Consider the following 17,252-nt stretch of genomic DNA (forward strand, 5'->3'; position numbering starts at 1 on the left):
TCATATCCAGCCTCTTGTTCATGCTACACTCAGTGTTCTGGCCAATGTAAATATAGACTGAGTTGTCTGATGCTCTGACAATGTCTTGTTAAGGTTGGCAGTTGGAATCATGCTTATGCCCCTTCCACCGCATGCCCCTGAAGACTCATATTTGTGTAGCTTTAATACTGTGGAAAGATCTTGCCTTGACTGTTCTTGCCTTGCCTGAATAAAAGCTACTTTTTCCCCCTCCCCTCAGTTCTCCACCTTGGCCTTCCTCAGATCTGCACGCCCACACACAGAGCTGCCTCTCACCCCCACACCGCACCATCACTTCCTGCCTATAGGGCTTAACTGACAGTCCAAGGAAGGAACCAGGGGCTGCTGTACACCTGTAAATACACATTCATAGAAAGCATCATCAAAGTGTTTACCCATGGCGTTAGAGCACATTGCATCTCACTCAGTGCCAACCTGCACTGTTTGTTTTACAAATCATCCATGTCTGGTATCGTGCACTAAAAATACACTTTACAGCATAACTAGCTTGCCTGGCCTGGGTCAAAGAGCAGTGTCTCAGTGAACTAAAGGCCAACGTGTTTGCAGAAAAGATCAAGATGATAAAATCACAAAACAGAGTGCATAAAAGGCTTTGTTCTCTAAGCCTGATTTATGGTCAACTCTTCAATAAAGTATTACGTGCACAGTGAAACTTTGTGAATTATTTCATTTTACTGCAATATTGCAGTATTGAAATAGTTTTTAATAAATAAAAATGTCAATTTCAAACACATGATGATGTTGTGTATGTTTAACAATTTACTTGATTTTCACAAATGTGTGATTTACGCAACCGTTTCATTAGCTACAGTGATGTCAATGGATAGATGAAATATGTATTTTTCTATGTGACATGAGGTACAGTTGTCTTTCATATGCATTGCCTCGCGGCCTCGCCTTCTGGCGTATGCAGGGGATCTGTGATATCTCTGACAAGCTTTTTGTGTCAACTCAGCTGGAACCTCTTGCTGCATGTCAGCAGAGGGTTTCATGTATATATAGTTGCTTTGCATGTCAGATTAAACCAAAGATTCCTTGTAGCATAGTGAGAGCATAAAGATATTTTTATGGATGAAGATTAAATAAGCCTAGGAGTACACTTAATTCTGGTTCAAATAGTGTTAAAAACCCTGAAAATCAAATAACCTTGGAGTCCATGCTTGTAGTCTGGTATTTAATGTTTTTAAAATAGTAATTCATATGATAATAATAATAATGGTGGACTTTCATCATTCATATGGAAATGATTGCCATTTTATTACGTGTATTTAAAAGCACAAAACACATGGTAAAAATAACAACATACAGAACAATGGGCATTTGGTTGTTCATGCAAAAATAACTATTCAGTAGCTTTCTAACAAGCATTATTTACATCAGAAAAATACTGTACTAGTTTATATCAAACTAAAAATATAATTTTTGTTTTAAAAAAGGAACTCTTTACAAATAGACATCTTTGGAAGGAAACAACAGGAGGCCAAAGCGGAAAATAAAAGTGTTGACAAGCAGCTGAAGACAGTTTTATGTGGGGAGTCTGTAAGGCAGAGTTGGAGGAGTGCTCCTTTGATGCAAAGGCCTGCGGGCTGAGAACCTCTCTAAAAGATTTTAAATGTTTGGCAGTTTCCTCGTTTCTTTGGCACAGGCTGTGATTTATTCAATTGTACAGTCTCTGACAGCTTAAGAGGCTTCCCTCGTGGCAGTAAAATCATTCTGCCCCAGAGTCAAAAGAGAAAGGTAAAGGATTCGATACACCTTATTTTTCTCCAAATGAAAAAATAATAATTTACATATACTCTATATTTTTCTTTCAAGAATATTGCTACAGTATGTTACAGTGCATGTCTTTATAGATACAAATTGAAATATATTGTTTTGGAAACATCAAATGCAAAAGGAACATAACATAAGTTCATTGAAGAATTAAACGAGATGATGCTGTGGCTCTGGGACAGAAATATAATTTCGTTCAAAGCTGTACAGAACAGGCACAACGGCAGTGTTAACTGTAGTCCAGAGCATATCGTAATTATGTATTATTTTTAATAAGCAAAAGTGAAACACTGTAAAATAACACTTCATTTATTATTAATAAACCTTGGTGTTTCTAGACTGATAAAACTTGTGATATCCTCTGAGAGAAAAAGGCACCATGACCAGTGTGGTCATTTCATGTTATGTTATAACTACAATACTCAGGCAAACTGTTTAGCATGTGACTAAAGGAGTCCTCTTGCAGTAGAACAAGCAGGTTTGAGGCTGGGGAGGTGATACTGTTGACACAGGGACAAAATGCACTGTACAATTCTTGATTTTTCATGTCTATGTACTGTATATGCCTGACACTATATGTAAACTCCTTTCATTCCAGTATACGGCGGAAGTGATATGGCAAAACCCAAATGATCTAACTATGAATGTCATCCAGTACAGTCAAACCTCAAACACGACGAATAATCTACACCAGACAGGCTTTTTTTCAGCGATCCTGAGCCACTACAGTAAGTGTTTCTGTATTCCAGTCAGCACCAGTCTTTAGCTGTTTCATTCATACATTAATAATTGTCTTATTTAGCTGGTGGTGTGTGTCTCTGACTGCATTGGGAGTGGCTGCTCTCGCTGAACTTGACCCTCGCTCACTGCCGTGGGATTGTGGGTCTCTGTTGCCCCGGCGACCGTGCTGAGGTTCTGGGGTTCCGATTGGGGAGCTTTTCCGTGGGCCAAGGCCTCTTCGGCTGCGATCCTCATCCTCTCATCCTCAGCCAGCCTGGCCAGCCTTTCCTCTGCCTCTATCTCCTCGGTGGTGGGGATGGAGTTCTTCTTGGGCCTGCCCTTGGGCTTGGTGGGGGCCTCCTGTCCGCCCTTCAGCACCTGGAGCAACATAATGCACACAAACACAGACACATGGCTCAGTGGGGTTGTGATAAATGCTGGCTGCGGTCAAAGGCAACCATGGTTATTATAGTAATTAAGGGAAGATGTATGACTCTGAGCTGCCCCACATAGGGTCATTAATCTGGGGAGTTAACGATTTGAGACTTTTGTTCTCTGAGCTGCTGACCTGACTAGACTAGACTTTTGTGTCCCAGTTCCTCATCATCCCTCCAACTCAGTCATTTCCACCCTTACCACTCCTTCCCTCTACACTGACCCAGGGTCATTGTTGTTATGTGTGTGTGGCGCTCTCACCATTTTCTTCCACTTCATCCTTCTGTTCTGGTACCAGGTCTTCACTTGAAGTTGTGTGAGGCCTAGGGACTGGGCCAGGTCTAGTCTGCAGGGAAACAAAGACACACAGTACACACAGCAACTCAGGGTACATGTTTTTGAAACTTGAGTTCATTCTTTATAAGATGAAAATCAGCAGGAGATAGACAACAGATTTACACAGAGAGGGTGTAGCTGGAGTAATCAAACTAACATTAACGAGTTACTTTAGCTTTCCAATCACCTGTTGACTATCCTGCCCTGAAATGCATGCCATCATTAGCCATATACATTGTATCATCTAGATGGCGTTCCCTTTGGAGACTAGCTTGCATCCTAACCATGACTTTATAACCACATTCTGGCATGGTGCATCAAAGTACTGTAGTCTCTTTGATACACCCTCTTATGGTCCAGAGAGAGACTTTACACCTGCAGCATATAGGAGAACCCTTATTGAACATATGTAAGGGAGTTCAGTTATCCAATCATAGCATCTGTATCTGGATGTTCAGGGGGGTATGGAATCCTGGACACTTCCACCACATGTTCTGATCCATGACTAATAAGGATATTGGTTGGCGTGTAACATGATATCCCAGGAAGGGGGTCGGCAGAAAGACAGATCAGCCTACAGAGGGAGGGGGCTTTATCTGGTTTTTGAAATGAGATTTCCGCCACATCTTAATTCTAAGTCCTTCACACTCAAATGAGTGGAACTGGCTTTCATTTGATGTAAAGAGAGAGAGAGAGAGAGAGAGAGAGAGAGAGAGAGAGAGAGAGAGAGAGAGAGAGAGAGAGAGAGAGAGAGAGAGAGAGAGAGAGAGAGAGAGAGGTGGGAGAGGGAGAGAGAGAGAGACTAGATTACTACTGATCCATCAGCTTGCCCTCTGATCTTGTCTCCTCTTCCTATTTTCTCATCCTCCCTTCTTTCCCGCCCTCACCATCTCTATCTGACCTGATTTGAAAGTATTACATAGAGGAACTTCAGTCCATACAACTGTAGACAGTATAGACAGCCACACAGCCTCAATGATTGAGTGCAGAAGAAAAGTGTGTGTGCATACTTTTAAAAAAACAACACTCTACCCTAAAAACACAGGCAAACTGCCCAGTGGAGAGACTAGAGGCAAGGAAAGTAATTTCAGGAGGGGAAAGCACCTCAGTTATTTATGGTCATTAGTCTTCCATGGAGGGAAACCACACACTTACAGCAACAGACTGCCATACAGTACTGTAGAATGACTCTGCTGGAGGCACTTAGAAGTCCTCTGTTTGCTGTTCAAGTCTCTAACCTGTATCAGCAGGGATTTTAGTTGCAGCTTAATGCATAATGATAATGATGATGATGCTGATTATACTAATCTCAATTAAATAAAATCATTACTGCCTAATGGTTTAAATCATTACAGTCTGTGGTGTGGTGTTAGGGGCTTTTTATATGCTGTTTTCCTCAGAGCATTGTCTCAGTCAAAGACCACAGTGTCTCCAAGCCAAGAAATAGCTAAAGAAAAAAAAGCAGAGACAAGGAGTTATCTTTGGATCATAACAAAGTGAACTGGGGAGCATGCCACACTTGTGATGTGGGCTATGAAAGGGGATTTTCTCTGTTTATGTTTTCCATCCAGCTGTGGTTTTAATTAGTTCATCACAGCCAGTGGGAATTTGATTATTGGCATTATACAGATTTGTCAGGGTGGGTCGTTTGGATCACCGCTGGGCTATTGTAGTCTACCTCAGCCTGCCTGGGAGTTCACATGGGAGGTGTGGTGTGGCTCATTGGCTAGAACAGAGAAGTGTGATTTGCATTGAAGAAGAGATGCATTGTGGGAGCTTTCCCCAGGATGAGATATGTATAAACAGGTTAGTTGACAACGTCACAAAAATAATGCGCACATTTCAACATGTCAGAACGCCGTGTGTTGTTGTGATTCTGGATGGCCAGATTGCTAGCTAGATTGCTATGTCACGTCTATGCTAATATGGCTAGCTCGCTAATCAACAACTGTAACGATGTGTTTTAGAGACAACAAGTGCTCATCCTACAAATGTATTTGTTTTCAATAAACATTGGAGACTAAAGATAGTTTCCATGTTGTCAACAATCTAAGCCAACCCCGCCTGTTTTGATTCATAAATCGCCATCCCATCTATAGACAGGGTTGATAACAAGAATGCTCTCACAATTCTTCTCAGATTCTTCAGGGCCAAGGAGAAGGAACAGGCAGGTTTTAAAATAGTCAAGTTCCAGTAAATACACTGGTGCCTTTTTAGTACAAATCTACAACAATATAAAAAATAACTGATCATTTTCAAAGCATTTTGTGGCTGTTGAGTTTTAGTAAAATAGTGATTCATCTTCTCGCTCTGAACAAGCTGTTGTAACCATGTGTTGCTGAGGTTTACTAGCTGTCTGGTGTTCTTGTTGCTCGACCAAAGGAAAATCTGAGGTTTATGGCTCAATATTAACTTGGGTTAAAATGGAAATACGTCCGGTAGGCCAAATCTGAAAGTGGAGTTTAAAATAAAATGGAAAATGTGTTATGGCCGTATGTCAGGTCTCGAAAATGACCCAGGGACTGGAACCTACGACATGGATATTAACATGAATATTACCTCATCTAAATACAGTGTATAAAGCTACATGCATTTTATATACACCTGCACATATATTACATGATTGGCAGTCAATCAATGGAGTATACTTCTGTTTGCTTGTGTTGGCAGATGTCCCGATTTTCTTGAATAGAGCAGTGTTTCTTTGTTGAGGCTTTTTGCTATTCAAAAGCTTATGGTTAAAACGTTGCTCTTGTCTCAACTAGAATGCTGAGGTAATGCCTGGATTAGATAACTTAACAATACATGACATATTACCCAGGACATACAGTGCCTTGCGAAAGTATTCGGCCCCCTTGAACTTTGTGACCTTTTACCACATTTCAGGCTTCAAAAATAATGATATAAAACTGTATTTGTTTGTGGAGACTCAACAACAAGTGGGACACAATCATGAAGTGGAACGACATTTATTGGATATTTCAAACTTTTTTAACAAAAAATTGGGCTTGCAAAATTATTCAGCCCCTTTTTCTTTCAGTGCAGCAAACTCTCTCCAGAAGTTCAGTGAGGATCTCTGAATGATCCAATGTTGACCTAAATGACTAATGATGATAAATACAATTCACCTGTGTCCGTATAAAGTCTCCGTATAAATGCACCTGCACTGTGATAGTCTCAGAGGTCCGTTAAAAGTGCAGAGAGCATCATGAAGAACAAGGAACACACCAGGCAGGTCCGAGATACTGTTGTGAAGAAGTTTAAAGCCGGATTTGGATACAAAAAGATTTCCCAAGCTTTAAACATCCCAAGGAGCAGGGTGCAAGCGATAATATTGAAATGGAAGGAGTATCAGACCACTGCAAATCTACCAAGACCTGGTCGTCTCTCTAAACTTTCAGCTCATACAAGGAGAAGACTGATCAGAGATGCAGCCAAGAGGCCCATGATCACTCTGGATGAACTGCAAAGATCTACAGCTGAGGTGGGAGACTCTGTCCATAGGACAACAATCAGTCGTATATTGCACAAATCTGGCCTTTATGGAAGAGTGGCAAGAAGAAAGCCATTTCTTAAAGATATCCATAAAAAGTGTTGTTTAATGTTTACCACAAGCCACCTGGGAGACACATCAAACATGTGGAAGAAGGTGCTCTGGTCAGATGAAACCAAAATTGAACTTTTTGGCAACAATGCAAAACGTTATGTTTGGCGTAAAAGCAACACAGCTTATCACCCTGAACACACCATCCCCACTGTCAAACATGGTGGTGGCAGCATCATGGTTTGGGCCTGCTTTTCTTCAGCAGGGACAGGGAAGATGGTTAAAATTGATGGGAAGATGGATGGAGCCAAATACAGGACCATTCTGGAAGAAAACCTGATGGAGTCTGCAAAAGACCTGAGACTGGGACGGAGATTTGTCTTCCAACAAGACAATGATCCAAAACATAAAGCAAAATCTACAATGGAATGGTTCAAAAATAAATATCCAGGTGTTAGAATGGCCAAGTCAAAGTCCAGACCTGAATCCAATCGAGAATCTGTGGAAAGAACTGAAAACTGCTGTTCACAAATGCTCTCCATCCAACCTCACTGAGCTCGAGCTGTTTTGCAAGGAGGAATGGGAAAAAAATTCAGTCTCTCGATGTGCAAAACTGATAGAGACATACCCCAAGCCACTTACAGCTGTAATCGCAGCAAAAGGTATCGCTACAAAGTATTAACTTAAGGGGGCTGAATAATTATGCACGCCCAATTTTTCAGTTTTTGATTTGTTAAAAAAGTTTGAAATATCCAATAAATGTCGTTCCACTTCATGATTGTGTCCCACTTGTTGTTGATTCTTCACAAAAAAATACAGTTTTATATCTTTATGTTTGAAGCCTGAAATGTGGCAAAAGGTCGCAAAGTTCAAGAGGGCTGAATACTTTCGCAGGGCACTGTACATCAAAATGTTATGATGTTGATGCTGAACCTCTAGTCAGCTATTGCATTTGTATTATTTATGACGTTTGGTTGCTTTCACAGAATTTCTCATTTTCACCAGCTTGACTGACCGAATGAAATACGGTATGACATTTGAGAGGTAGTATAATACTGATCTATCAGGAGGTAGCTTCTTTCAAGTAACCAATCAGACTCTGCTTTCATTTTGGCCTATCAGTGACGAGATGCAATACGATACTGACCTATCAGGGGTGGAGAGGTACTTCTGTTTCTGGAACTTCTTCTCCAGGCCCATGAGCTGCAGTTCAGTGAAGATGGTGCGGCTGCGTCTGGGTTTCTTCAGCCGGGGGTACTGTGCTCCGTGTCTGACTCGCTGCTGATGCTGACAGGTGTCTCGCTGGGGGAGGGCTCGGAGACCCGGGAGTGGTGCTGGGGGGAGAGCAGGGTCAAATTGGGAACCTGGCCGGGGGAGGAGGGCTGGGAAAGGTGAGGGGGCAGGTTGGGCGGCTGCCGCGTGATGACTGAGAGGAGGGGGTAGGCCCGCAGTGAGGAGGACCCTAAAAAAGCAAAAATAGAGATAGGTCAGAGGCAGGGTAAAATGCAGAGCATTAAATACAATTGTACTTTTATATTCTTATTTTTAGTAGTGGTTTTATTTGGTACTGTATGCATCACCACGGATGGTAGTTTTTATAGACCTGTAATAATCATTTAGACTGGGTTCCTTTTCATTGCTCTTTTTTTTACGAAAAGTGTTTTGACCTCTTTGATGTAGAAGGTTGTGATCTTAATGACGCACTGTGTGTTTTACTCTGCTACTCTGAACCCACCAATAAAAAAAATTCCTTGGCCAGATAAATGATGTCTTTGCCACCCTGAACACACACAAACACACTCACTCACTCACTCACACACACACACACACACACACACACACACACACACACACACACACACACACACACACACACACACACACACACACACACACACACACACACACACACACACACACACACACACACACACACACACACACACACACACACACACACACACACACACACACACACACACACAAGGCTGTAAATCCAAAGTGACTATGCCCCTCGCCGTTTAACTCTCTCCCCCATGATTCATCTCTCTCTCTCTCGTCTTGCTCTCCGCCCACCCCCCACCTCTCTCTTCTCTCTCTATCTCTTTATCTATGCAGACAGAAGCAGCGAGACGCCAGAATCAATAAAAAGTAACAAATGTCTGGGGTGGCCACCCACTGGAGCCAAGACCAAGGACGGCGCTCTAGCATAAACATAATATCTGGTGGAAAAAACCTTATGGCTTCAAATAAACAGCAGATCCCCATGGCATAATTTACGACTGAACTAAGACTGACATAGAAACTAATGCTCTGTCTGCTATGTGGCAGGAGAGAGGGATGTGCTAAGGAAGAAGATATGGAGAGAGATAAAATCCAATGACGGACATTATGCTGTCACATTACAGAATAGTCTTTCCCCTTGTGTCTTCCTAGATGCCTGTGGTGGATCTGCCTCTCTTATCTCTCACCAACACATACTGTAGACAAGCTATATTATTCAAACCCTACATTCACAACTGAGAGGATACACCCAGGCAGACCGTGGTCTTAAATTTGTATCCCCTTTCTCTGACATTTTCAGTAATGTTCAGCAGTTATGGGAGCTGGTGTGACAGGGGGTTGGTTGGTTGGTTGGTCTTAGAGGTAATGGTCTGGGGGGGATTACTCGCTGCAGCCTGCTCCTACCATATCTACATCCCCTATTCTCTCAGACAGCATCTCGGGCTCATCCCTATATACATGACATCACGCAAGACATCATCGCAGGGCACTGAGCTCATCACGAATCGTTCACCTCGGAGAATAGCTGCTACTGCTGCTGTCTGGACATGATGCCTCCTTCCCTCCACAACGCTCTCCCTCTTTTTCTCTTTCTCTCTTTCGTTCTCTTTCTCTCTCTTTCTGTTACTCTCCTATATTACCGTTGTCTTTGATGTTGAGATTGTGACAAACTGAGGGGAACTGTGCAGATATCCTAACTTGATTTTTATTAAATGGCATATTTATCTCTGTTTTAACACATGTATTTATATTTCGGAAATATATTGGTATCATTATGGAATAATCCAAAATACACAGATATATCATAACATAATAATTCCAAGTGATGAATTGTTCCTGTCATTTTAAATGAGAAGATTGATTGAAAAGAAAGAACGGAAACATCTTGATTTCTTTCACGTTCTTCAGGAAATCTCCTGTCAGTGCAGAGCTTGAAGTTGTCTTTAGAGCTGTGACAGCTGTGTCTTTTGGATGCTTGTCAGCAGGGAAAAATCAGACCTCATGATGACTTTCCACTGACAACTGAGCTGGCTTCCTGAGCCCAGATCTGACACATTGTTGACAAGCGCCAATGCCCGGTCAAAAGTCTACAAATAAACCATTTGTGTAGCAGGGAGAGTGCACTCTGTCCATGCTAAAGCACACTGATACTCTTGACAAGCACAATCGGAATGATCGGACTGGCACGTGCTTGTGGTAGTCATTACAGAATAAATACTTCCTAATAATAGACCAAGAATAGTCTGGAAACATTTGATACACACATGCCTGTTTATCATACATTATCGATAATGTAATCGTTATTGAAGTTTTTAAAAATGTAGATTTTTAGAGTTTAAATCACATTATACACAGTACCAGTCAAAAGTTTGGACACACCTACTCAATTAAGGATTTTTCTTTGTGTTTCCTCTTATCTACATTGTTGAATAATAGTGAGGAGATCAAAACTATGTAACAACACAAATAGAATCATGTAGTAACCAAACAAGTGTTAAACAAATCTAAATATATTGGGGATTTTAGATTCTTCAAAGTAGCCACCCTATGCCTTGATGACAGCTTTGCACACCCTTGGCATTCTCTTAACCAGCTTCAACTGGAAAGCTTTTCCAACAGTCTTGAAGGAGTTCCCACATATGCTGAGCACTTGTTGGCCGCTTTTCCTTCACTTTGTGGTCCAACTCATCCCAAACCATCTCATTTGGGTTGAGGTCGGATGATTGTGGAGGCTAGGTCACCTGATGCAGCACTCCATCACTTTCCTTCTTGGTCAAATAGCCCTTACACAGCCTGGAGGTGGGTTGGGCCATTGTCCTGTTGAAAAACGAATTATAGTCTCACTAAGCGCAAACCAGATAAGATGGCGTATCGCTGCAGAATGCTGTGGTAGCCATGCTGGTTAAGTGTGTATTGAATTCTAATTAAATCACAGACCATGTCACCAGCAGAGCTTCTCCATGCTTCTCGGGTGGAAACCACACATGCGGAGATCATCCGTTCACCCACTTTGCGTCTCACAAAGACACTGCAGTTAGAACCAAAAATCTCAAATTTGGACTCATCAGACCAAAGGACAGATTTCCACCGGTACAATGTCCATTACTTGTATTTCTTAGCCCAAGCAAGTCTCTTCTTATTATTGGTGTCCGTTAGTAGTGTTTAATTTGCAGCAATTCAACCATGAAGGCCTGATTTGCGCAGTCTCCTCTGAACAGTTGCTGTTGAGATGTGTCTGTTACTTGAACTCTGTGAAGCATTTATTTGGGCTAACATTTCTGAGGTGCAGTTAACTCAAATGAACTTTTCCTCTGCAGCAGAGGTAACTATGGGTCTTCCTTTCGTGTGGCGGTCCTCATGAGAGCCAGTTTCATCAAAGTGATTGATGGTTTTTGCGACTGCACTTGAAGAAACTTTCAAAGTTCTTGAAATGTTCCATATTGACAGACCTTCATGTCTTAAAGTAATGATGGACTGTCATTTCTCTTAGCTTGTTTGAGCTATTCTTGCCATAATATGGACTTGGTCTATTACCAAATAGGGCTGTCTTCTGTATACCACCCCTACCTTGTCACAACACAACTGATTGGCTCAAACGCATTATGAATGAAAGAAATTCCACTAATTCACTTTTAAGAAGGCACACCTGTTAGAATGAAATACAATCCAGGTGACTACCTCATGAAGCTGATTGAGAGAATGCCAAGAGTGTGCATAGCTGTCATCAAGGCAGAGGGTGGCTACTTTGAAGAATCTCAAATATAAAATATATTTTGATTTGTTTAACACTTTTTTCGTTACCACATGATTCCATATGTGTTATTTCATAGTTTTGATGTCTTCACTATTATTCTACAATGTAGAAAATAGTAAAAAATAAAGAAAAACGCTTGAATGAGTAAGTTTATGCAAACTTTTAACTGGTACTGTTTAACATTTGAAGGCATTGACAATGGCAGTTACTTAGTAGAATGAGTCACCATTTTACAGTTTGCAGGGAAATCTCCAGCAACAAGCTCATTAGTTGTTTGATTTTTACTCCTTATTTTCTGCACCTTTTCTCTTTGTTTAATTGGATTCCAAGATGATGATTCAAGACTTGGCACTCAGAGGCCAAATGAACCTACAGCAACATGTATTGCTTTGGGTACATCATGTGGTGACAGGTTGAGAAGTGTTGCATTAGACATATATTTCTTCACTCAACAGCTGTCTTGCCAAGCCAGCCCAAGTCAAACACTGCAGGGATGGGATGGGCAACAGGGTATGTTACTTTTTAATCTGGTTCAACTCTCACAGATCAGATCAGTTAAGTGCCAATTTCAACTCAAATTTGGGTTTCATGAGACGTTTTGAGGTTTCTAGAATGTTATGTGTAGTGTTGTAATGCTATTTTCTAATTTTCAGATGGTACTTGCGTACCAATACGACGGCATTGTGTGTGCAGTGCAGCCTGCATTACAAACTACTGTAAAAATGTTCTGTGTGTGTGTGTGTGTGTGTGTGTGTGTGTGTGTGTGTGTGTGTGTGTGTGTGTGTGTGTGTGTGTGTGTGTGTGTGTGTGTGTGTGTGTGTGTGTGTGTGTGTGTGTGTGTGTGTGTGTGTGTGTGTGTGTGTGTGTGTGTGTGGTGGTTGCATGGGTCAATACTTACTGTGTTAACAGAGACATGATCCTACTCCTCAAGCTAGCCTCATGGTTAATAGCAGGCCTTATTGTCTGTGGTGGATTAACTGTTAAAATGGGATGAAAAACCTTGGCTCTCCCTGCTTTCTTCCCTAAACCCTCAGCAGTGGCGTGTGACTATGCTGCAATACCTGGGCCCCTCGAGGTCCACACCCTCCTATTTGGCCATTTTTCATCACGCTGTCATGTGAGATTACGCCAGAGTTGATCTTTATCTCTCTCACCTCCTTACAGAAATCCAACTAAAAGCCTTGCCCTGGGTTCTGCTGAGAGATAAGACTCCAAATGAAATATTGTAACCCGTCATTACACTGTTCACAGCTCCCCACCAAGGTAATGTTCTGCTGGAGGTCAGGTCTGTCTAGCAGGTCTATCACTCCTGTAGTTTTACAAGGCACAAAACGAGAGCAGAGAATACGCTCTGAGCTCATCAACTGGTTTTACTGTGTACACTGTCGTAAGGGCATTTGGCTTGGTACAGGTAAATGGACTGTTGTGAAACATAAAGCAGGGAGCAGAGAGGCGTGATCTGTGACAGACAAAATCATCACAGAACAGAGGGGGTTTCCGGATCAAAGAGAGGAGTAATCGCTTTGTTGACATGTTGAGTGGCATCCTACTAGTTGATTCCATATTACATCAAGAACAAACAAACAGCTGTTAATTTGGGTAAAAGCCCTCCAAACCTCACAGCCTGGTTTGTTGCCTGCCCAGCACCACTGTCCTATAGCAGCCTCTACTGGTAAATGCTGGAGCAGAAGCTCCACACCGTAAAAATATAGAGTCCACGTTCACTGATGGGGACCACATCGGGCCAATGGCCTTTCACTGGCCCTGGGCCTATAAGCCTGCCAGCTTCTATATTGAGCGTTACAAGACATTGAAGTGCGGGACTATACTGTGTCTCACACCTCCTCAGCTACGAATAAGTGGTGGGCACTGGGTAGTGAGATATGGGCTGGTTACTCTATCCATCCATCACTGTGCTGCCAAAACCCTTTACAGTGCCCTCTGGCACACACCGAAACCCCACATTGCCTGCTATTTATACCTTTGTCACTGTCATCATCAAATTGCAGCGGCTATTATTTCATAGTTTAGGCAATTATCATAATAGTTACTTGAGAGATCAGTAGTCAATGTTGTTTTGACTCATAACAGCAGGATAACCCATGAAGAATGGATTCCGAAATGCTGCTGCAATTGAAGGACAAAAATGTGATAGTCTTTCATGCCAAATGCTTTTAGGAAAATGAATTTGTCAATTCCCTGTATAATTATAACACGGTGGTGAACGCTTTTATGACTGACTGCAGAACAACAGTAATTGTGTTTAAATGACCGTTAGTAAGCCATGATAAGTGGGAAGAAAAGGGAGTTGATGATGATGATTTACAGAAATCAAGTGCTGCTAGATATTTTGTAAACAAAGCATTATCTGTGTCTTTACACTTTGTGCCAATGTTTTGTTTTTTGTTTTTCAAATCTGCTTATATTGATTAAGGAATTATTTTATGCAATAATTATTTGTTTTGATTGCCCTTTCTGGATACTGAATGAAGAATGAAGGTAGTCTTCCTCACTGAAACAGTTGGATCAAGTGCATGTAACCCATGAATTTATGAATGGTGCTGCAATTTACGAGATGACAATTGCAATGAATCTCTCTTCACAAAGCAACATACTTCTATGAATAAAGGTCATTGGGGCTGACTTGCACACTTTATCAGCATACTGTAAACTTTCATGGTGTTTGCACAATCAACTGTAGTGGCAGGTGGACAAATGTCCATCAGTGATGACATACTAACCTTGCCCTTAACCACCATGTACCTGCCCTTACCAATATCAAACCGTGGAACTCTGGCCACATCTTGCACCCCCATATACATAGAAAGAGAGTTAGGTAGAGGGCATTGCCCATGCTTCAGTAAATGCAAAGTGGCAGCAGTGAAAGTAATTAGGCAAGACTCTGGGTTTAGCACAGCGCCCACATTAATCCTTCTGAATGAGGACAAGTGGCCTAGTGGTTACGGCTCTAGAAACCAAAAGCCTGCTGTTCAACTAAATGCAGGGTTGGTTGTTGTACATTCTGAGTTTGTGTCTTTTGTCAGAAGAGTATATGTTAAGTTAAGTGTCAACATAATTAACGGGGAACCAGGTTTCACTTTACAAACCACCTTGATTACAACACTGGGACTTGGTTCATCCTGTATATATAACATGAACATAAAAGACTGATGCTGATAATGATCTGAATGTCAGCATACTATATTAAACTAATAATCTAGACTGATTGGAGGGATTTACTGATTTCTTGTGAGACAGTATATTGAGGAATTGTTAAATAAATGTTATAGGTCCCAGTGCATTAGGTTTTAATTGTGAATGAAATAACATGGAATTACAGTTAAACTGTGAAATAATGTTTTGGGTTGGAAAAGGATTGATTCGTTACTGCTGTTTTAAAAGTAAATTAAAACTATCAAGTCTAATAAATAGGTTACTAAAACACTGGGGTCAACATTAAATCTACTATACATGTTGCATTTATTTGGTGCTTTTGATTTCATAATTTCACGGGTTAAAATTACATGACAAAATCTCTGTAAATAGCAGGCTATCACAATAGTATTCTCCATAATATATACCTTTGATAAATATAGACAGCAGGCCAAACACGAATATGAAAGTCCACCATGAGTAAAAGTGCAAGTCAGGCCAGTCGCCTGAATTCATTTTACACATGGTCCATTTCTATAGTGCATTGTTAAACATTAATTGACAATCATGACGTCTAATGTGATTCTGGACCTGTCCCTGTTCCGTATTTTCTTATATTAGAGTAGATTTATCGAAAATAAAGTCATGCAAATGCAGCTCAATTTCTCTAAAGCTGCTATTTGACATGTAATAGATTCTGCACAGGTGTGTTGCGTCATGTTATGGTCTCTACTGACAACTGAATGTAAGATATGTTGTCAATACTCCTAATATAACCATTAGCCTTGAGTATTTCGTGATATGAGTAGACACATGATGGACGATCGCCTGAACGTTACAGAAGAATAAGAAGAATATGCCTATAACTCACTTTGTTCATGATAAACTAAATCAGATGTAGTTTTAATACAATGATGATTAGCATTCACTGCATGCATAGACATATTATATATAAACCATTAACACCAGTATGCATTCATCAGCATCCCTTGATTTGACAGAGTTCAAGCATATTCACTTACCCGAACATGAGTGCAGAGGTTTAGGCCTAACGATGAGTGAAGGGCATACTGAGTAAAGAGAAAGTTTCTCAAAGTAATCACAAGTTTCCTTGGAAAGAATTTCGTCAATCATAAAAGTCTTGTAGCGACGCCTGGCTGCTTTCAGCTGTACGGGGGAGGAGAGTCTCAACTCGGCTTGACAGTGCATGATTTCCCGATGTGCTTGGCTTTCGCACTGTACCCAAATATTAACTCAAAATATCAAAACGAAACCAGTTCAAACTTGAGAGTTGGGTGTCTTCTAGCGATTTATTGATGCATTTTAGTTTTCCGTTTTCGGAACAGGCTTGCTTTGTTCTATCCCTGAGCGGTACTAACTGCAGTTGCCTTCAACTTGAGCGCAGTGCGCTTCAGAGTGGTTATTATGATCTCAGTACAATGTGCCCGGACGCGCCGCTATATATAAACGATCCCCCCATACACATCTTTACTACATGACACTGCAGATGTCAATCAACGTCTCTCTCCCTCTCTCGCACTGTCCCTCTCTCTCTCTCCCACTATTCAATTCAATTCAAGGAGCTTTATTGGCATGAAAACACATGTTAACATTGTCAAAGCAAGTGAAGTAGATAATATACAAAAGTGAAATAAACAATAAAAATGAACAGTGAACATTAATCTCACGGAAGTTCCAAACGAATACAAAGACATTACAAATGTCATATTATGTATATATACAGTGTTGTGACGATGATTTTTATTTTTTTTATTTTTTTTTATTTTACTAGGCAAGTCAGTTAAGAACAAATTCTAATTTTCAATGACGGCCTAGGAACAGCGGGTTAACTGCCTGTTCAGGGGCAGAACGACAGATTTGTACCTTGTCAGCTCGGGGATTCGAACTTGCAACCTTTCGGTTACTAGTCCAACACTCTAACCACTAGGCTACCCTGCTGCAAATGGTTAAAGTACAAAAGGGGAAAAAAATCAACATAAATATGGCTTGTATTTACAATGGTGCTTGTTCTTCACTGGTTGCCCTTTTCTTGTGGCAACAGGTCATAAATCTTGCTGTTGTGATGGCACACTGGTATTTCTTTCACCCAGTAGATATGGGAGTTTATCAAAATCGTTTTTTTTTCGAATTATTTGTATATCTGCATAATCTGAGGGAATTATGTGTCTCTAATATGGTCTAGTATGGTTTAAT

The 17,252-nt window shown here is 41.0% G+C and overlaps 1 pseudogene; it reads right to left on the reverse strand.

The window, feature by feature from the left end:
* Window positions 1-1,198: 1,198 nt before the first annotated feature.
* On the reverse strand, window positions 1,199-16,491 carry LOC118370771 (homeobox protein BarH-like 2; annotated as a pseudogene).
* Between the last annotated feature and the right edge of the window lie 761 nt (window positions 16,492-17,252).

This window comes from Oncorhynchus keta, chromosome 1 (assembly GCF_023373465.1).
Source record: "Oncorhynchus keta strain PuntledgeMale-10-30-2019 chromosome 1, Oket_V2, whole genome shotgun sequence".
In the NCBI taxonomy this organism is placed as follows: Eukaryota; Metazoa; Chordata; class Actinopteri; order Salmoniformes; family Salmonidae; genus Oncorhynchus; species Oncorhynchus keta.